Here is a 23,533-nt window from a genome sequence, read left to right as displayed (position 1 = left end):
CTGCGGTAGATTTATTCTCTAGCCTTGACACATTCAGTGTGAATCGAAAGACGTATGTTTGTAAACTAGAAGAAATTATTTCTTCTCACCTAAAGTTCATTTACACAGGCGCTTTCAACTCGGGATCCTGGTTTGGTGAACATAGTTCCCCTAGCTGGGTCTGTCATTGCTTCCATTTACTCCTCGCCTATCTTTCCTATTCCACCTCCCATGGTTGACAATTATTTTGCCACCCCGACATATTAGGTTCGCGAGGCCTAGGGAGCCTTTCATGTCTTCGCTCTTCATGTCCCTTCAATTTTCCTTTGCCGATACTTTCAGTTTTTAAAGGGTCGGACGTATTCATTTCTTTTGCCGGACTGTGTGACTCAGGCGGTAGAGGCACTGGCTTTCTGACCCTAACTTGGCAGGTTCGATCATATCTCAGTCTGGTGGTATTTGCAGGTGTCAGATACGTCGGCCTCGTGCCGGTAGATTTACTGGCACGTAAAAGAACTTGGGTATCTCCAAAAACAATAACAGTAGTTAGTAGGACGTAAAAACCAGTACAGTATTCAGTCATGACGAAGCTGCCACACAAAGGAAAGGGCATTGGACTCTTCCAGGAATACACACCAGGAAACAAATGAATAAGAGATCACCGACGCTTATCCTGTGCGGAATGGAGAGAGGCCATCAAGATGACAGCTAATGTGTGCACCGTTCGCTCCGTGCCGGGAAGGTCCCAGGACAACACACTCTGTCGGCGTTGCCACAGAGAGCACGAAACTCTTGCCCATGTCCTGGGTGCCTGTCCTCACGGGGAGGTATTGAGAAATTCCCGCCATCATACAATACGACACTGATCGCGACCTCGCTGAGGGATCACGGTTTCACGGTGCACGAAGAGGTTTCTGGCCTAGCTACCGGCGAGAGTAACAGGCGTATTGACATGATAGCCTTTCAACCAGCTAGCAAGCAAGGACTAATCTTAGATCCCACAATACACTTCGAGTCGCACGTTGGCCAGGCCGAAGAGGTGGACGCCGAGAAGAAGTCGATTTACCAGCCAACCGTGAACTACTATAAGGACTTATATCACCTAGACATTGAATCCGTCCATGGACTCATGATCGGAGCTTGAGGCACAATCCCTAAATTTCTTGCACAGGTATGGGATTCTCTCGGTCTCAACTGGACACGACTTCACGACATCGCTACCGCCGCAATACGAGGTTCAGTAACCATACTCCGCAACCATCTACATAACATTTGAAGAACCATACATCATGCCACATTCCTAATTCGTTCCAAACTTATTCCTGAGCCTTGTGATGGGTATTTCTATCTGGCATATTAGCAAACTCAGAAGACAAAATACTGTGTAGTTGATATACTTTGTCCTTGTGGCAGCTTCCTCGTGGGGGAAGTTGTATTAACAGTTATCAAAATATAATCTTCCTTTTTCCCCTTCTGGTTAGTGTTAAGAGAGGCTGGTTACCAGTGGCATAACGTTACGGCCTGCAAAGCCTGTAGGCTAATGCAATAAATAAATAAATAAATAAATAAATAAATAAATAAATAAATAAATAAATAAATAAATAAATAAATAAATAAATAAATAAATAAATAAAATGGCGTATGGCTTTTAGTGCCAGGAGTGTCCGAGGACAAGTTCGGCTCGCCAGATGCAGGTTTTTGGATTTGACGACCATAGGCGACCTGCGCGTCGGGATGAGGATGAAATGATGATGAAGACGACACATACACCCAGCGAAATTAACCTCTTATGATTAAAATTCCCGACCCCGCCAGGAATCGAACCCGAGACTCCTGTGACCAAAGGCCAGCACGCTAACCATATAGCCATGGAGCCGGACATAAATAAATAAATAAATAAATAAATAAATAAATAAATAAATAAATAAATAAATAAATAAATAAATAAATAAATAATAAATAAAATCGTACCGGTAGTGTGTCTGCACACTGAATATTTTGACAATATTTTCGTACACTTATCCGTTTCAGGTCTAATGATCATCTGCAAACGTTTTACCTTCGGTGTCTGTCGGCTTATCTGTTTATCTGTCCGAGTTCTTATAACTGGAATACCACTGGATATATTTTTACCAAACTTAATATTTAGAAATCACCTGTCTTTGGATAGGTTTCAGGACCTGGTGTTTATAGGAAGATCGAAACAGCGATTTTACACTCCCCCAAATAAATACATAAACAACCTTATTGCAAATCTATCAGCCTTAAAGGAAATAAAATTCTAAAACTTTCTTCTTGTTTGCACCTTTCGATAGGCGGATTAGTAAGGGAGATATCATTAACGGACGGTTTCGCGGTGTAAGTGCCAGCGGAATTAGCCATAAAGCGGGTGAAATTTGCTTTCTAGTCATACTGCATTCATTTATCAAGTGCATGAGACGTCAAGGTATCACTTGAAGTTAGCGTTTATAGTAAGATCACTCTCAATTATATTCATCAAATTAGGTCTATCAAAAGACTGCATTTTGGTCCAAGTCCCGTAGAACACTTGGTGCACGTCGCTTCAATTAAATCATTCCTTCCCGACACCCGGTCACAGATTGAACCACGAAAGAGAGGGAACCGGGAAAACCCTCTCTTGAAGAAAAGTCCTTGACGTTATCCCGAGTTCGGCTGTCACCCCGAGAACATTACCAAGTACAGTGAGGGCTTCCTGCTACCTTAAGTTTATTCATTGACGCAGGAAGCTTTCGTAGAAGTCACGGCCCCTCCCCGCCGTCACCCGTGGTGTCCATCCAAAGAGTTGGTGCTCTTTGTCGCCCCCGGAATCCTTTCGGACGCGCATTTTACATTTTACCTCGTGAATATGCTAACTTCGAAGATTCAGTCGTTCCCGAGACTCGGTCGCAGATTGAACCTCGAAAGAGAGGGACCGCCCCCAAAAAAAACCTCTCTTGAAGAACAGTCCTTGACGTTGTCCCGAGTTCAGCTGTCACCCCGAGGATATTACCAAGTACAGCGAGGGCTTCCTGCTGAATCAACCTTATTAACTAACGCAGGAAGCTTTCGTAGAAGTGACGGCCCCTCCCCGCCGTCACCCGTGGCGACCATCCAAAGAGTTGGTGCGCTTTGTCACCAGCGGAATCTTTTCGGACGCGCACCTTACATTTTACCTCGTGTATATGCTAACATCTCCGAAGATTCAGTCGTTCCCGAGACTCGGTTGCAGATTGAACCTCGAAAGAGAGGGAACCCGAAAAACCCTGTCCTGAAGAACAGTCCTTGACGTTGTCCCGAGATCGACTGTCACCCCGAGGGTATTACCAAGTACAACGAGGGCTTCCTGCAGCCTTAACCTTATTAACTAACGCAGGAAGCTTTCATAGAAGTGACGGCCCCTCCCCGCCGACACCCGTGGCGACCATCCAGAGATTTGATGCGCTTTGCCGCCCCCGGAATCCTTTCGGACGCGCACCTTACATTTTACCTCGTGAATATGCTAACATCTCCGAAGATTCAGTAATAACTTCTGAACCATTCATGCAAATAATGTCCTGACAAGGTTATTGTAATCCTTATGAAATAGTGGAGGAGGTCAAACAATTTATTTCGATGAGGAGTTCGAGGATAATATCGAAATATTTATTTAATCTTAAGGAATTATTTTTCTTTACCGCGGACTATAATATAAAATCGCTTCTAGAGGGCAACCGGTTCGAAATAGGTATGTATCATCGCGGACTTCTTTGTAGAGGTTTTTATGCTCTACAATTCGCAAGCTTGCACTTGGGGTCTATCGTTGACGGTTCAGGCAGCGTAAGCCAAGAAAGCAAGCGACCGACCATGGTAGAGCGCTGGCCTTCTTAGCCCAACTTGGCAGGTTCGAGGTCGGTCGATCGGCCGACGTTTGGGCTGGGCCTGCACCGTGAGAAATTTAGCCCGTCAGCCTATTGAGGCTTTGAGTGCTATTTTTGAAATAATTTTAAATCAAGGCTGGATTGTTTTGGATTTTGTGGCCAAGTTTTGTGAAGATCATGTTTGGTCAGAATATGACCTGTTGCCTAGTGGCGGGGAGGGGGGGTGCCTTACGGCAGGGTGGGTGTGGGGGGGAGGCTAGAGACTAAGACCTTTGGCCTCTTGTAACGGAGTCCTTCGGTTTCATAGTTCTAGAATTCCCTAATGAGGGGGTTTTGGATGTTACCGAGTCTGGCATCGAGCTTCCTGGCTTGCTTCATAATGCGCTCGGTAATGGGAGCTATGTTGTTGTCTCTATGGAGATCAGAATTGCGGGTGAACCAAGGAGCATCTGAGATGAAGCGCAGCGCCCTATTCTGAACGCGCTGTAGCCTCGCCAGGTGTGTCTTAGCTGCACGGCCCCAGATCAGACTGGCATACTCTTGCGTCGGACGTATTGTAGTCTTGTACAACAGGAGTCTGTTCTCACGTGTGAGCCAATTTTCGACTTTCATGAGCGGAAATAATTTTGAGAGTCGGCGGCCAGCTGTAGCCGCAGTAATGTTGGCGTGTCTAATGTAACCCCTAGGTATAACTTGGTAGCGTCTGACCAGCTGATAACCTCCCCAAAGGAGTTTAGGGGGTCAGGGTCGCTTCTGATTCTATTGGAGAAGAGAGTGGCCGAGCTTTTGTTAACATTCATTTTGTTCTTTACTTCTCAAACCAGGGTTCGAGGGTGAAGAGAGAGTCCTGAATATTGGCCTCTACTCTAGCGTGTTGCCATGAGACAGAGGAGATAGCCGTATCGTCCGCGTAAAGATAGACTTTTGCGCGCGCCGGTTTAGGCATATCTGTCATGAACTGGTTAAAGAGGGTCGGGGACAGTACTCCGCCTTGGGGTGCTCCGACCGCGAGGGGGCGGTGATCTGAGAGGACCCCATTGACTTCGACCTGAAAGGTCCTGTCAGACAGACAGCTGGTGAGGAGCCCAATGATGTAGTGCGAGAACCCAAGGAGGTGAAGCTTGTAGATCAGCCCTTGTGCCACACTCTATGAAAGGCGCGCGCGATGTCAAGGAAACAGACTCCTGTGTGACCCCTATGGTTGAAGTTTTTGGTTATATTTCAACCAACCTTAACAGCTGGTGGGTTATGGAATGGTCTTTCCTGAAACCAAACTGCTAGTCGATGATAAGGTCTGATAAAGTCTGGAGTGAAGGAGAGATTCGAATAATTTGGAAATCATTTATAAGAGGGAAATGGGTCTATAGTTCTGCGGAAAAGCAGGATCAGTTAGTGGTATGAGGATCATGATGACCTTGGCACTTTTCCAGAAGGAGGGAAAATGCCCTATTCTCAAGATCGCATTAAACAGCTTGGTAAGACACGTCAGAGCCTTCCTAGGGAGGTTCTTAAGGAAGGCCGCCTACACGCCGTCCAAGCCAGGGGTCTTCCTGTTCTTAAGTTTCTTAATACCGGCGAGCAGTTCGGATGGCTTAAAGAGCTGAAGATCGGGAGGGAGACCGGGGTCTTCAAGCCGGTCAAGCTCCCTCTCCACTAACTCAATGAAGTCCTCCTCGGAGCGATCATCGTTAGGCTGACGTGTCCTCGAACGTGTCGGCCATAGCGTTAGCCTTCTCCTCATCAGTATGGGCCATTCCACGTTAATCATGTGAGGAGGGTGTGCCAGTCCCAGTCTTTAAAATGTCCGTGCCGTCCTATGTAATGAGCGAGCCTAGACCGCCAGGCCTCGGCATTGTGCTTCCTGATAAGGATATTTTTTTTTTATTTGCTGGTTCAGTGGAGCCTTTAGGTAGGGGTCTCTGGATTCATGCCACAGCTTACGCGTCTTGTTTTTAATTTTAATTTGAAGGAGGATTTCGCTGGGGAGTTTGGTCCTCTTTCTTGCCAGGAATTTAGGTCCCACGGTGGAAGATCCTGCGGCATTGACTATGGCTACCGAAAAGTTTGCCGCCTGGGAGTCAATGTCTTCCTTAGATCGAATGCTGGGATTACCGTTTAGGGAGCTGGAATGGGATTCCCAGAAGGATTCCCAGTCTATATTACGGTTATGGATAGGGATGGGGATGGGGGAGTGGTCGGGAGAGGAACCTACCTGCAATAGCACAGAGTCGAGGGCATCAAGGGTGGTGAGATTTAGTGGAAGATTGACGTTGCGGGAGACGGCAGGTCTCACATTGGTGTTGTGTGAATAGTAGGTTGGGCGATCTGGAGCATACGAAATAAGCTTACGCTGATCCAGGTACCTTTCCAGTTGTTTTCCCCACGGATTGGTACAGCGACTATTCCAAAGCGGGGACTTCGCGTTGTAGTCGCCTGCCATAATCGTGAGGACAGTGTTCATTAAGAGTCGGTCTAGGTCTGCTGAATCAAAAACAGCACCTGGGGGTGGGGGTGGGGGTGGGGGTGGGGGTGGGGGTGGGGGTGGGGGTGGGGGTGGGGGTAGGCTGGGGTGGGGGTGGGGGGCACAGTCACAGTGAAGCCTGCAAGATATTCGTCTGTCCTCATCAGTCTACTGGAATCTAGTCCTGTCCAATCCCGCAAGTTCCACAGCCAAGACCGCGACCCCTACCTCCATCCCTGCATGATCAATTTAAGTAGCTTGCACTTTTCATTCCCCATAATATGCCAAAGGTAGGCTGACTTTCTTTTCCTTATTGTACACATCAACACTTGTGTCCCTCCTCATGCGCTTGAGTACGGAAGCATTGGAGAGCTTTCACAAAATGTCCATCCTCAGAGATTACAAAATGAATGATTCAAGTAGACTATATTTTTTTAAAGTTGCTCATTTTGCTAGGGGCCGCCTGGCCGAGGCGGTAAAGGCGTGCTCGGTTCGCCAGGAAGGACGTGGGTTCGAAACCCCGTCAGGAAGTCGTAAAATTTAAGAAACGAAATTTCTACTTTCAGAGGTGCATATGGCCCTGAAGTTCACGCAGCCTACGCCGAAAATGAGCACTAGGTTAATTCCTGGGGGCAAAGGCGGCTGGGCGTAAAGCTAACCACTCTACCCCATCACGTGCCGCGGTTAACAATGGTGGAAGCCTTTACCTTCCACTCCTCCAAGGGCCTTCATGGCCTGTACGGAGGTGACTTTGCCTTGTCTTTTTGCTCATTTAGCAAACGAATTAAAAATCAGTTACTGCACAGATCACAATATTCACTCCGTTTTAAATCGAAAGTGGGCCCCTTTGGCGTGGTAAACTATTTAAGATAATAAGACATGTAAACCACTCGTGCCGGGCAAGTTGGCCATGCGGTTAGAGGCGTGCGACTGTGAACTTACATCCGGTAGAGAGTGGGTTCGAATCCCACTCTCAGAAGCCTTGAAGATGGTTTTCCGTGGTTTCCCATTTCCACACCAGGCAAATGCTGGGGCTGTACCTTAAATAAGGCCACGGCCGCTTCCTTCCAAATCCTAAGCCTTTCCTATCCCATCGTCGCCTTAAGACCTATCTGTGTCGGTGCGACATAAAGCTACTAGGAAAAAAAAATAAAAAATAGAAAATACTCGTGAGGAAAACGTATTGATGGAACCACCTCGCTATAAATTAAGCTTCGAATCACCTGCGGGTTGGCGACCATGGGGCCCTTAGCTGAGTCCTGAAATTGCTTCCACTTATGCCAGGCTCCCCACTTTCATCTATCCTATCCGACCTCTCTTGGTCAAATCTTGTTATTTCTGTCCCCGACGCTATTAGGTTTGCGAGGGCTAGGGAGTGTTTCATTTTCACGCCCTTCTTGGCCCTTGTGTTCCTTTGGCCGATACCTTCATTTTTCGAAGCGTCGGATCCCTTCCATGTTTTCTCTCTGATTAGTGTTATATAGAGGATGGTTGCCTAGTTGTACTTCCTCTTAAAACAATAATCACCACCACCACCACAGGCATAACGTTTATGAAGCAGGCAAAACTAACGAGGTAGAATAAGGTAGAGGGGCGGTATGCTTGACATCAGCGCTCCCCGCGAGGGCGAGTTGGTGAAGAGCAGCCATGGTTTGTGTTTTCAAAACAAAGCGAGTTGGCATGAGAACATAAGATTAGCTAAGAGAGAGAGATTGTGCGTGATGATTGAACTTCATAAGTATGAAGAAGTTAAAAGTTAGATTGTCGCCTTCAAGAATGCCAGCTGCACTAATTGGAGTAATGAAATCAATGATATATCGTATTTCAAGTAAATATTACTGAATGATAACAAGCCTCCGTGGCTCAGACGGCAGCGCGTCGGCCTCTCACCGCTGGATACCGTGGTTCAAATCCCGGTCACTCCATGTGAGATTTGTGCTGGACAAAGCGGAGGCGGGACAGGTTTTTCTCCGGGTACTCCGGTTTTCCCTGTCACCCTTCATTCCAGCAACACTCTCCACTGTCATTTCATTGCATCTATCATTCATTAATAAATCACTTTGGGAGTGGCGACCCCATCGTACTAACAGCCTATATCTGCTTCATTCATTACATTCCTGACCCGGTCAATGACTGGAAAACAGGTTGTAGGTTTTCATTTTTTCATTACTGAATGATAATTTTCTTTTTGTTATTTTGTAAGTTCTAATTGTAATTATAACCATATTAACGTTTACACAGCGAAACTATTGAAAACCTCACTTGTTATTTATCAGATTTCCTTTAAAGAATAAGGAATTAACACAACAATGGGTTGTGAGGATGAAAGGAGACATATACGAGTAGTCACTTACGCTCAGTACACTTCGAATATCTTTCGACTCTCCTTGGACACTCCCGGCATTAAAAGCCACGCGATAAATAAATAAATAAATAAATAAATAAATCCTTCTACTTAGGGGAAAAACAGATTATTATTGCTGTAATATCAGATGTATTCTCGGGTGTATTCCCAGACCACTGCTATTGAATTCACTGAATGATAAGTGATGATAATTGTTAGTTAAAGGAGCCTAACATCTAGATCATCGGCCCCAGAATCCAGTGACGAATCTCATTATGTTACTCTCATCAAACTTATAAAAAGGAAAAATATCATAATCGTATGGCCTCAACTACCGTGTGCAGACATTTCAATTTGACGCCATCTGGCTGTCTGCTCGTCAATTTCGACGTTCCGTTTTACTCTAGGCCGCCACTAGATGGCAGACCGAGTAAACCGAAACTCTCTTGGGCGTCTATGGCTGAGATTTAATGAATTTTGTCGGGTAAACACCAAATGTGTCACCAGATATCTTTTACATGCCGACATCGTACGACATGGAGTGTCGAATGGACTTTTTTCCGCCCTTCAAAAATCCGACTACCTCTGCCGGGTTTGAACCTGCTATCTTGGGATCCGGAGGCCAACACTCTACCGCTGATCCACAGAGGCAGCTTATAACAAGGAAATGTACTTTTTAATTCTCCGTCATGTCTGTCTGTCTGTCTGTCTGTCTGTAGGTTATGTATGTACACGCATCACGAGAAAAAGGCTGAAGATAATTGAATGAAAATCTAGGCTATATAAATCATTTAATTTACGCTGAGTGAAATGGTAATTCTCGAATATGTATGTTATTAGTGGTTCTGTCGATAAATACTACATAACTAAAGGTATATAGAATTAAATTTACAATCATTTATGTCATACATTTTTACCGTACCGGCTGTGATAACGATAACCGAGATATTCATGAATTTGTATTTTTGTTGCTAAGTCCATATCAGCGCCGAGCCACGAGAAAATGGGTAAACAGAATTTAATGAAAATCGGTATGTAGTGTTGAGGAATAAGAAACTAGTTTAGGCTATAAATAATTGTACTCAACCTGGATGAAATAGTAGTTTAGGGGAAGGCGCCTAAAATTTAATTTTTAAATGCCTATCTTATTGGCCCTATCGAAAAGTACTACATAACAAAAGTTAATACGATTTCCGATCATTTAGGCTGTCTTATTCCGTTTCACCGTGCCGACTATGATAAGAGTGGTATTTCAGAGTTGGAAGGAAACTAAATGTGAAGGTCTACAATATCGGAAACTCATAAAATTGGTCAACATTAACATTGCATTGACCATTGTTTTTTGTGATGTTCTTTGTCTCTTCTGCTGCCACTCATCTCAAATAGATGGGATTACTGCTGCGTACCGAGTATAACAGCCTGCCTGAATATTGGCAGGAAATAGCTGGGGAGTTAGATAACTTTCTTCTTTAACATGCCATCCTTCTTGTTTCATATAATTTCTGATACTGCTAGTATATAACACGCTGGTTCATCATATTCAAGTTATTCCAGCTATTCGATTCCTACTCTGAGGGCTGATTGGAATGAGCAGTGTGCACACTTAACGGCTGTCTGCGGCCTGGTCATTCCAGCTCTGGAACTTTGGACTGTTAGATCGGCAAGACGGCCTAAAATGAAAATTTCCTAACTCAGTCTTCACACGAGAAAAGACGTATTGGTGACTTCCCCGTCGCGTTTCTGGGTAACGTTAAGAGCTATGCAATTTAAATACACTCTTACTCACCGTGCGAGTTGGCCGTGCGCGTAGAGGCAGGCGGCTGTGAGCTCGCATCCGGGAGATAGTGGGTTCGAATCCCACTGTCGGCATCCCTGAAGATGGTTTTTCACACCAGGCGAAGGCTGGGGCTGTACCTTAATTAAGGCCACGGCCGCTTCCTTCCAACTCCTAGGCCTTTCTTATCCTATCGTCGGTGCCGGTGTCGGTGCGACGTAAAGCCCCTAGCAAAAAAGAAAAACTCTTACTTACAACGTGTACACTACCTATATAACCTAGGATTCTCCGGTTCGATATTTGAACACTCCTTCGGTTAACGGAAAGGTGTGCGTGCCGTATCTATTCGATTTTATTCGTCATTCGAGAGCCACGCCCCCTTGCTTATGTGTTAACTGAAAACATAGTGGACGGTTTGTTCATTAGCTTCATTAGCTTCAGCAAGGCAGTGCTTCCGCCTCTCTGCGTTGATCAAAACTTACCAATTGAAAAACATACTCGAAAACAAAAGAATCACTGAGCAATCAATCAATAGCTGTTTTCATTATGTATATCTCGCGTAGCACTCACAAGGGACACCGCAGTAACCAAGAAATCATGAAAGAGTAGAAGGACTCTTTCAATGATATGCAACACCCGAGCTTTTACCTATATCTACACACTCCTTCTCATTTCTGTCATCCTGGTAACAAGAGTGACGGCCAGAATTCCTAGTAGCGGTTCTCGGATTCTTCTCTAGAAACTTTCACTCAACTTTTTCACGAAAAAGCGGCGGCATCTTATTGACACATTTGGTCCGGAGTTCAGTGTACTAATAACGATAATTTTCTTCAGTTGCTGTTGTTTGTTTGAAACTGACAACTTTCCTTTTCGACTGAAGAGTCCTGTAATTTCCAGTTATGTCGAGGTGCAATCGAGAACGTCAGTCAGCTGCTTCGTGTCGACGTGTGTTCGTATGATACTCATAGTGATGCGGACAATTTTGAATAACAGATTCATAGGTCTAAAGTAAGGGGCATTGTACTGGGCGAAGAACCAATAAAAATCATAAAATACGCAGATGATGTGGCGGTGTTAGCGGAATCAGAAAAGGATTCTATCTGCAAGTCATGTTGGAAAATATTGAGAGAGTAGGCAAAGAGTTTCGGAATTAAGATCGATATAGGGAAGACTTAGGGTGATGAGAATAGGAAAGGAGGAGATTGCTGTTACTGTAACACTAGAGGGAAAGAAATTGGAACAAGTAAAATCATCAGATATTTGGGAAGTTTGTTAACATGGAATGGAAGCTGCACAGAAGAAGTAAGAAGCAGAATATCTGTGGGAAAAGAAGCTTTCGGAAAGGTGAGAGTGCTTTTGACATCAAAGGCAATGCCTATTGGTTTAAGAAAGAGCTTCGCAAAGTGTATTGTACGGACTGTAGTGTCATATGGAGCTGGAACATGGACATTAAGAAAGAAAGAAAGAAAGAAAGAAAGAAAGAGAGTATTTGAAAAGTTTTGAAATATGGTTGTGGAGAAGGATGGAACAAGTGAAGTGGACAGATAAAGTGAGAAATGATGATGTGCTGAGAAAAGTAGGAGAGAAGAGTCACCTGGTGAAAACGTTATAGAAGAGGAGAATATCCTGGTTGGGTCACATAGGCCCTACGACGTAGAAATTGCTTTCAACAGAGAGTGATGGAGGGAACAATAGATGGAAGAAAAGGAAGGGGAAGAAGAAGGTTTGAAGTGTTAGCAGATGTCAAAACAAAGAAGAAGCTATGGACAACTGAAACAGGATGCTCAGGACAGAGAATCATGAAGGATGTCCAGTTGATACCCGTCTCAAGGGGACAAATTGGGGCAAATGTTCGTTTATAGGAAAGGGAGTTAGGGATTGCAATAACTTACCAAGGGAAATGTTCAATACATTTCCAATTTCTTTGCAAGCATTTAAGAAAATGCTAGGTAAACAACAGATAGGGAATCTGCCACCTGAACGACTGCCCTCAATGCAGATCAGTAGTGATTGATTGATTGATTGATTGATTGATTGATTGATTGATTGATTGATTGATTGATTGATTGATTGATTGATTGATTGATTGACATGGGGTTTCATTGACACCAACAACGAGTACACAAACAGGCCAACAGATGGCGCTGGACAGCAACACGTCTGTGATGCCGCATGAGAACCGCGTATGTTATAAAAGGAACTGTTGTGAAAGAAGGCGTCAGATGCGCCTGCAATCGCGGCATGTTGACATTACTATAAAAGGCGCTAATAGTGAAGCTTTATTTTGGTGCCCAGTAAAACCCCATGTCATGCCAATCACGTGTGTCACTTATTATCTATCTACCTCCAATATTCCATGAAGTATTGCCTCGTCAAATGTTAACGGACTTTTGGGTCACACTGTATAAACGTGGGTGTAAAAATGAAAATATTCATAAATTAATGAGGCGCTGTAGAAACTTAAAAATTGTTACTAGTCAATCTGAAGCCCCCAAAACCCCTAGACAAATTAAATAAAACTGCCAACTTTTCCCGAGGGTCTAAGCTGGGACTTTCAAAATTGGGGCTCAGAAGCAAACCAGCATGCACAAGCGTAAGCAATATTTTTCTCCCCAGAAGGAAATATTACTTCACAGATTATACAGTACATGGGGTACATCGAAACTATGTGCCATTGACATTTTAACTGCTACAAGTGATAGAGGCCTAAATTAATATTTAGGGAAGAAATAATGGATATTTTTAACGTATTGAATTATTCGAAGGCTCTGGTTTCGCTCCCCGGCCAGGACAAGGTCCACTCTCTCTAACAATTGAGGAGCTATCTGACGGTGAGACAGCGGCCCCGGTCTAGAAAGCTGAGAATAACGGCCGAGAGGATTCGTCGCGCTCACTTACGCATCACCTCGCACTCTGCAGGCCTTCGGAGTGAGCAGCGGCCACGTGGTAGACCAAAGCCAATCAAGGCTGTTGCGCCATGGAGGTTTTTTATTTGTGTTTTACTGAATGCACTTCGCTCCTACAATTTGTAAAACGCGACCGGCCTTTTTACCTCCTTTGTATTAACATTATAGAACACGACTCATTTCATTTGTAATGTGCACCTTTTTTCTTAAAATTATAATTTGTACTTATGAAGAAACGTAATGATAATGTTCAATTCCTTGCCATCTTCCCACTGGGTTAGCGGAGCGCATACTCACATAGACGGGATTGTAAATAAAGGTTACACAATATCTTTTTATGACGGTATTTAGGGGTTGTAGTTAGGATGTAGTCTGCCTCTGTGGTGTAGTGGTTAGTGTGATTAGCTTCCACCTCCGGAGGCCCGGGTCCGATTCCCGGCTCTGCCACGAAATTTGAAAAGTGGTACGAGGGCTGGAAAGGGGTCCACTCAGCCTCGGGAGGTCAACTGAGTAGAGGTGGGTTCGATTCCCGCCCCAGCCATCCTCGAAGTGGTTTTCCGTGCTTTCCCACTTCTCCTCCAGGCAAATGTCGGGATAGTATCTAACTTAAGGCCACGGCCGTTTCCTTCCCTCTTCCTTGCCTGTCCTTTCCAGTATTCCCATCCCTCCACCAGGCCCCTGTTCAGCATAGCAGGCGAGGTACTGATCATACTCCCCAGTTGTATCCTCGACCCAAAGTATTACGCTCCAGGACACTGGCCTTGAGGTGGTAGAATTGGGATCCCTCGCTGAGTCCGAGGGAAAAAACGACCCTGGAGGGTAAACCAATTAAGAAAGAAAGAAAGAAAGAAAGAAAGAAAGAAAGAAAGAAAGGATGTAAAGGAGAGTGCGTATAAGTCACAGGTAAGACCCCAATTAGAGTGGTTCTAGTGTATGGGACACTCACCAGGATTACCTGATACAAGAAATGGAAAACATGCGAAGGAAAGCAGCACAATTTGTTCTTGGTGAATTCGGACAGAAGAGTATTAATACGAAAGTGTTGCAAACTTTGGGCTGGGAAGACTTCGAAGTAAGGAGACTGAGGGAATGTTTCAAGTTGTCAGTGTACCTTGGAATGACATTAGTAGACGAATAAGTTGAGTGGTTTTCTCTAAAGTAGGAAAGGTCATGAAATGAAGACAACGTTGGAATTCAAGAGGACAAATTGGGGCCGATACTAGTTTATAAGAAGAAGAATTAGGGATTGGAATTATTTATCAAGTGAGACGTGTAATAAAATTCCAACTACACTACTTTGAAATCATGTAAGAAAAAACTAGGTAAACGAATAATAGGGAATCTGCCACCTGGATGACAGCTCTAAATGCATTGATTGATTGATTGATTGATTGATTGATTGATTGATTGATTGATTGATTGATTGATTGATTGATTGATTGATTGATTGATTGATTGATTGATTGAGCATACAGGGTCAGACTCGATCTTTTAGGATCGGAAACTCATCCCAGATCACCGGGTATCGACCTTGGGACATTCGGACACTAATATAGCCCTACTGATTGCAGACTTTCCAAAATACAGATATTCCGTTTAGACGCTCTCTGCCTACTAACTTCGACATTCTGATTGTTTTTGCCATCTGGCAGGGCAGCGGAAAACTGCTGGGGGATTTCTAAAGACCTAGTGAACTTATTTGGTGAACGCTGAGTAGACCCATGCCACAGAGATCTTTCTTCCACCTTCAAAAATCGACTACCTCGTACCAGTTCAAGCCCGGAATCAGAAGTCGGACATTCGAGGATATTCTGCCTCAGGAAGGTCATAAACTAGCGTGGGAATACGTGATAGCTCTAAAAATTTTCAAATCTGTTAAAAGATCATGACTCCAAATGACATCATCCGGCTAGAAAGAATAACTTGAAAAAATAATTTTAGGAAAATACATTGAGCCCATTATTCTTTATCGACACCCAAGGATTCAATATCTAGGTAGTTTCATGCTCAGCAATTAGGTGTCATAACCTTATGCAACAACACGGCATTCTGGGGCCTGTTCAACCATCCTTGTCTTATTAAATGAGCAGCGCAATTCTCTATCGAATAAAATTCGATATAAAATTTACGCATGGATTCAAAGTAGATTTAACGCAACCTGGATGAAATGGCGACAAGTCATTGAAGTCCTCTGTGATCGGCGGATGCCTGAAAGGCTCAAGGCAAAAAATATACAAGACTGTCGTTCATCCCGTCGCCCTCTATGGAACCAAGTGCTGGCCGTCAACATCAAGGCACGAGTAAGCACTCCATGTGATAGAAATGCAAATGCTACTTTGGAGCCTTGGGTTGACACGATCGGATCACGTGCCAAATGAGACTGTCCGTCTGCGATTGCGAGATGTAAAGGAGAGGGCGTATGAGTCACTTGTAAGACCCGAATTAGAGTACGATCCTAGTCTATGGGTGATTTCCGACAGAAGAGTAGTGTTACGAAAATTTTGGGCTGGGAAGACTTGGGAATAAAGAGACAAACTGCGTCGAGCTGTTTGATCGTAAAGAAGATGTGGGAAACGCGGTTCAAATAGTATGGGGACGTTGTCAATTGCCGTGAATTCAATCACTAACACGGCTTTGAAACTGGACCTTCGGAAGACGGCCACATGGAAGACCTAGGAAGCGCTCGTTGGACAGCATTATGGAAGACATTAAAAAGGGGGGGGGGGGCAGTATCATAGCTGAAGACGTATTTGACCGTAACAAATGGCGACGACATTGGAGATACAATATGCAGACCTTGCGATCGTGCGGGAATAACGCAAGGAAAGAGAGAGATTGGTCCTAGTTTTCCGCCACCGTTCTTTATTATTATTATTATTATTATTATTATTATTATTATTATTATTATTATTATTATTATTATTATTATTATTATTATTATTATTATTATTATTATTATTACCGAGCTCGATAGCTGCAGTCGCTTAAGTGCGGCCAGTATCCAGTATTCGGGAGATAGTAGGTTCGAACCCCACTGTCGGCAGCCCTGAAAATGGTTTTCCGTGGTTTCCCATTTTCACACCAGGCAAATGCTGGGGCTGTACCTTAATTAAGGCCACGGCCGCTTCCTTCCCACTCCTAGCCCGTCCCTGTCCCATCGTCGCCATAAGACCTATCTGTGTCGGTGCGACGTAAAGCAACTAGCAAAAAAAAATATCTTTATTTTTTAAAATCACTCGTTGGAGCACTTGTAACGTTCTTCACTAAATTGACACCACTTTTTATTCATAAACATACAAGTCTGTAATTTCAGAAGTTTGTTAAGAACACTGTTAAGCTATATTGTATTCCGATTTGATTACGATCTGGAGGTAAGGTTGAATTGTTCATATTTTTAAGAGGAAATTCGTCCGTAAAAAGTTGTAAAGTACATTCATTATCCGATCCCGTCAAAATAATATCTGAAGCATTAAATATACGAAAAAATATTATATAACATTTCTAAACGTAGGAAGAAAGAAGATACCTTTTTGAGTATTTAAAGTTGAGATCGACCCACTCGTTCAATATTTATAGAGCTTTACACTCGAGTCTACGTAATTTCGAATCCTACAGTATGGATAGTTAGGAAAAAGAAACGATACCCTTGTTGGTTTACGCAAGAGATAATAAGAAATATTAGGCGGAAAGCATACCATCACAGGAAAATGCGCGAAGGGCAGAAAAATCAGACTTCCCATTTCTTGAAATTCAAAGAATTGAGAAGAAGTGTTAAGAAAGATATAAGCATCGCGTATAAAGCCTATATCGGGCAGGTAGAGCACGAAATAGGCGTAAATACTAAGAACTTTTGGGCATTCGTTAAAAGTAAGCAAAGGAACCCCTATGTCAGTGTAATGAAATACAATGGAAAAGAACTAATAAGCGATAAATCTGTTGCTGACAGTTTTGCAGGCTATTTCTCATCTGTATACTCAGAGAAACGGGCGCGGTATGATTTACCGAAATATGAGAATACGGAAATAGATCCATTGATGAATGTACTAAATGTTAATGAAATTAGTACTACCGAAATTCAAAACGCAATACGCAAGATGAAACCTAAAAAAGCCGCAGGCCCAGATCTAATCCCGCCGTATGTAATTAAAGGCTGTGGAGATATTTTATTACACCCTCCCTCAATTATTTTTAACATTTCGCTAAAAACTGGAACTTTTCCTACAAAGAGGAAGACAACGCGAATTAGTCCGCTACACAAATCCGGGGATAGGTCAGTAATTAATAACTACAGACCCGTTGCAATTTCTTCCGCATTAGCAAAAGTCTACGAACAAACCCTATATCGGCATCTGATCGAACATGTAGAAATTATCATCAGTGACTCCCAACATGGCTTCAGACCGGGGAAATCGACAACGACAAATTTCTTGGAGTTCACTCATGAAGTGTCGGCAGCCATGGATACAGGAGGCCAAGTGGATGTAGTTTTCACAGATTTTAGAAAAGCATTCGATAAAGTTGATCACGATGTACTTTTAAATAAATTAGCTTATTATGGACTCTCTCACACCTTAATAAAATTATTTGCATCATATCTCTCTGATAGACAACAATTTGTGTCTTATAAAGGATTTGAATCTGAGTATTACAATACTCGATCTGGTGTCCCACAGGGCTCAAATCTTGGACCATTACTCTTCTTACTACTTATTAATGATCTTCCTAAATGCGTACAGTATTCAAACATACTGCTATTCACAGACGATGTAAAAAATTTCAAAACCATTCGTTCACAGGTGGACTGCAGATTTCTTCAGAAAGACCTCAATAGCATATCACATTGGAGCGTTATTAACAAGTTAGATTTTAACATTAACAAGTGTCATGTAATAGTATTTTCCAGGAATAAAAATAAAATTAGTCACTCGTATAATATTTGGAATACTAATCTGTCATCAGTGAATTTTATCAAGGATCTTGGCGTGCATTTTGACGCTAAATTGACTTTCTCTCTGCACATAAACGAAGTAGTTGCAGATGCTTACAGAATATTAGGATTTACACTGACTGGCAGAGCAAATGCAACACCAAGAAGGAGTGGTTCGAAAGGGATGAAAGTTGGGGAAAAAAACAGAGACGGCACGGACGAATAATTGATGTTTATTTCAAACCGAGAAGCAGGTTACACAATGCGCACGGCATCGACTCAGTAGGATGTAGGACTACCGCGAGCGGCGATGCACGCAGAAACACGTCGAGGTACAGAGTCAATAAGAGTGCGGATGGTGTCCTGAGGGATGGTTCTCCATTCTCTGTCAACCATTTGCCACAGTTGGTCGTCCGTACGAGGCTGGGGCAGAGTTTGCAAACGGCGTCCAATGAGATCCCACACGTGTTCGATTGGTGAGAGATCCGGAGAGTACGCTGGCCACGGAAGCATCTGTACACCTCGTAGAGCCTGTTGGGAGATGCGAGCAGTGTGTGGGCGGTCATTATCCTGCTGAAACAGAGCATTGGGCAGCCCCTGAAGGTACGGGAGTGCCACCGGCCGCAGCACATGCTGCACGTAGCGGTGGGCATTTAACGTGCCTTGAATACGCACTAGAGGTGACGTGGATTCATACGCAATAGCGCCCCAAACCATGATGCCGCGTTGTCTAGCGGTAGGGCGCTCCACAGTTACTGCCGGATTTGACCTTTCTCCACGCCGACGCCACACTCGTCTGCGGTGACTATCACTGACAGAACAGAAGCGTGACTCATCGGAGAACACGACGTTCCGCCATTCGCTCATCCAAGTCGCTCTAGCCCGGCACCATGCCAGGCGTGCACGTCTATGATGTGGAGTCAATGGTAGTCTTCTGAGCGGACGCCGGGAGTGCAGGCCTCCTTCAACCAATCGACGGGAAATTGTTCTGGTCGATATTGGAACAGCCAGGGTGTCTTGCACATGCTGAAGAATGGCGGTTGACGTGGCGTGCGGGGCTGCCACCGCTTGGCGGCGGATGCGCCGATCCTCGCGTGCTGACGTCGCTCGGGCTGCGCCTGGACCCCTCGCACGTGCCACATGTCCCCGCGCCAACCATCTTCGCCACAGGCGCTGCACCGTGGACACATCCCTATGGGTATCGGCTGCGATTTGACGAAGCGACCAAGCTGCCCTTCTCAGCCCGATCACCATACCCCTCGTAAAGTCGTCTGTCTGCTGGAAATGCCTCCGTTGACGGCGGCCTGGCATTCTTAGCTATACACGTGTCCTGTGGCACACGACAACACGTTCTACAATGACTGTCGGCTGAGAAATCACGGTACGAAGTGGGCCATTCGCCAACGCCGTGTCCCATTTATCGTTCGCTACGTGCGCAGCACAGCGGCGCATTTCACATCATGAGCATACCTCAGTGACGTCAGTCTACCCTGCAATTGGCATAAAGTTCTGACCACTCCTTCTTGGTGTTGCATTTGCTCTGTCAGTCAGTGTATTAAGAGATGCACACGTGACTTCACAAATCCCGAGGCAATAAAGCTATTATACAACTCCTTTGTAAGAAGTCGGCTAGAATATGCACCAACCATTTGGAATCCCACTTTTAAACTATATGAAAACAAAGTTGAAATGGTGCAAAACAAATTTCTTAGATACCTTACGTACAAAATAACTAATAATTTTCCTAAATTTGATTCGTATGATGACTTAATGAAACAACTTGACTATAAGTCCTTAGCAAAAAGACGAGTAATTGCAGTTCTTCTATTTGTCTACAAATTATTTAACAATCTTATTGGTAGCTCTAACTTGCTCTCTCTGTTCAACTTGTCTGTCCCTAATCCATCTACACGCCCAAAATATGTTACTTTCTACTGCTCTAGATCAAGAACCCAACAACATAGTAATTCACCAGTGTTAAACTCAATGAAAATATTTAATAAATATAGCAATGAGTATAGAATAGTTATATTTGCAACTACATACACATCCATAGTAAAACAATGTAAACAAATAGCTTAATTGTTTTCTGTTCTAAGTTAAAATCCCACTTTGCTGATTCCTATTGTTAACCTCATAACTTTAGTTAATATTCTAGTTTCTAGTTATACCATCTAGCTCATCATCATTATTATCTTCAATAACATCACTACCATCACGTATAATTACAGTACTAATGCAGCTTTAAAGCAGTTCGTAAATCATTTTAATTGTAATATTTTAAATACCTTGTTATAATATGTGCATATGTAACTAAATATTTGTAATACTATGTTACTGAAGAAAAGTGTATTTTTTATTTCATTTATGACTTTATTTTACAAGGACTTTCATAAGAGGTATTATAATTTTAATTTAATATTTGTTTTTATCTAATGTAATAGTATATGTATATGTGTTTCACATCATTAGGTTTGTACCTGTCTGAAGCACAATAAATAAATAAATAAATAAATAAATAAATAAATAAATAAATAAATAAATAAATAAATAAATAAATAAATAAATAAATAAATAATATGGAATATCATTTTCTTTCTCTCCATTCCCAATCATTTGAGCTAAAAGGAGTTAACGAAGTAAATACATACGTAGTACTCTATTCACAGCTATGGCATTTTCTGCTTTCAAGTTCTTAGCTTGTTATCAATATCATTGACCCCTTTGTATTCCCTCAGTTTTATTTTAATCTGTACAGGCGAACCTCTTTGCTCCTCCATGCAGCTCATGCGACCCTGTTCCCTGGGCCGATATACTTGTGTCTCGGGAACGCAGGATGAGGAGCCATTCGGAACATCTCGGAACACTTCGGCTCTCTTCGGTTCCACGAACTATAGCTGGGAGCGGCTCTTTTAGGTTCATGAACTAGGCTGGACTGGCTACTTGTCTCTCGGGAACTTCTGCTCGGGAACCCAGGATGAGGACTTGTGTCTCGGGAACGCAGGATGAGGAGCCATTCGGAACATCTCGGAACACTTCGGCTCTCTTCGGTTCCACGAACTATAGCTGGGAGCGGCTCTTTTAGGTTCATGAACTAGGCTGGACTGGCTACTTGTGTCTCGGGAACTTCTCCTCGGGAACCCAGGATGAGGAGCCACAATCCTCTTTGTGAGGAGCCATTCGGAACATCTCGGCTCTGTTCGGTTCCACTCGAGATGTGGCGCTTGCAGGCTGCTTAGCGCGGCACGTTTTTAAGTATGAGATTCTAATCCCGTATAATTATTTCTTTTGGCTCAGATATTGGCTGTTAGTGTTTGTTCCACCACTTTCCTCTTAATAATATTCAGACAACGCACTGCACTTCCAACCACCGCAGAAACATGCAATTGTGATTGCTAGGCCTATCTTTTGGTGTTAAAAGGTTATTTTAGCTGCCTAAAAGACCCAAGTAGGTTCTAAAATACTTTTAGGCAGCTTCAATTGTACGTATATATTCAACCGCGTCGTGTCACATGACTTGCTATGCTCGCATCAGCCCCGACACACAAACGCTATCCAGACAAAGAAGGCAAGGGGAGAGCAAAAAACAAAGCAATAGGAAGATGAAGACAACAATAAACATATCGTGAAGGCAGCCATAGTGATTAAAAATAGAAAATGAATTTTTTTCCTTCACACACTGAATTTAAACCAACAACCGTGAAATATTCCTACCATTTATTTATTTACCTTTATAATACTAAAATGCAAAATGCTGGCGGTAGATTTCCAGTATCGGTAAATGTTTTTTTAAGGAAAGTTACGTTAATATTGGTTAATATAATTAATAGGGTGATTTTTTTTTATAATTTTCATGCAATTTGCTTTCACGACGCACCAACACAGATGGCGACGGTGGGATAGGAAAAGGCTAAGTACGAGTGGGAAAGTAAGCGACCATGGCCTTAATTAACGTACAGTCCCAGCATTTCCCTGGTGTGATAATTCACATCGACACACACACACAGAGAGAGAGAGAGAGAGAGAGAGATGTAAAAAGTTAGTAGGACATAAAACCATTATTATTATTATTATTATTATTATTATTGCCGGCCCTGCCGTATAGGGTTAGCGTGCCTGCCTCTCACTCGGGGGGCCCAGGGTCGATTCTCGGCCAGGTCAGGGATTTTTACCTGGATCTGAGCGCTGGTTCGAGGCCCACTCAGCCTACATGATTGCAGTTGAAGAGCTATCTGATGGTGAGATTGCGGCTCCGATCTAGAAAGCCAAGAATAACGGCCGAAAGAATTCGTCGTGCTGACCACACGACACCTCGTAATCTGCAGGCCTGTGAGCTGAGTAGTGGTCACTTGGTGGGCCATGGCCTCTCGGGGCTGTTGCGCCATGGCGTTTGATTATTATTATTATTATTATTATTATTATTATTATTATTATTAGTAGTAGTAGTAGTAGTAGTAGTAGTAGTAGTAGTAGTAGTAAATGTAAGCAGTAGGCTGAGCTGTGATTATCGGATTAAGTAATCATTTTCCCAAGTACTCTTTAGAACCTTAAGTGTCATTTTTCACCTACGATTATAACATGAGTAGGTGTTGAAACCTTCTTTACTGTGAAAAGTACAAATCGTTCCATAACATTAAATGATTAAAAAAAGTACAGTATTCTATGATGATGTTGACGATTGTGATGATTATTATTATTGTTCCGGGGTATCTGTGGAACGCAGAGGTGATGAAAGAAGGTGCGGGCTTGAATGGGTCTAACTACAATATCAAAATTAATTAAAAACTTAAACTGAAGGTTATATTTTCAGAACTTCAAACTTAACAATTTTTCAGAACAATGAAACATCTTAAAACAAGTCTAGGAACAGACAAGATAAGTGGTCTTAACAGATCCTGGGCTTCAAGCCCACGCAATACGTTTCCTGAGCTCCTGGCTCAAATTTACAAAAGAGCACAAATTATTCAGGGACAGAAATCCCCTAATTCAAGAGCACTAGCTCTCCAAAATCTAAATATCTAGCCTTCCAGAGGCACTCTTTACTATTACAAAACTTGAAAAAGAGCTAACAGGCTCTCAGTTTTCCAGGCCTACTCAAGGCAACATCAACTTACAATTACTGGCCTCTCAAGGCACAACTTACAATCTGAAAATAATTTATACAGGGGTATTTAATACCCAACCTACTGGGCCTTCATGGAAAAAGAACAGGTTAGATAACTGGCCCAAACACAAGGTGAATGGAGGCACACTGTCCTCCAATATAATGAACACTTAAAAACCTA

This window comes from Anabrus simplex, chromosome 8 (genome assembly GCF_040414725.1).
Source record: "Anabrus simplex isolate iqAnaSimp1 chromosome 8, ASM4041472v1, whole genome shotgun sequence".
NCBI lineage: Eukaryota > Metazoa > Arthropoda > Insecta > Orthoptera > Tettigoniidae > Anabrus > Anabrus simplex.
Note: the sequence above shows the minus strand (reverse complement) of the source record.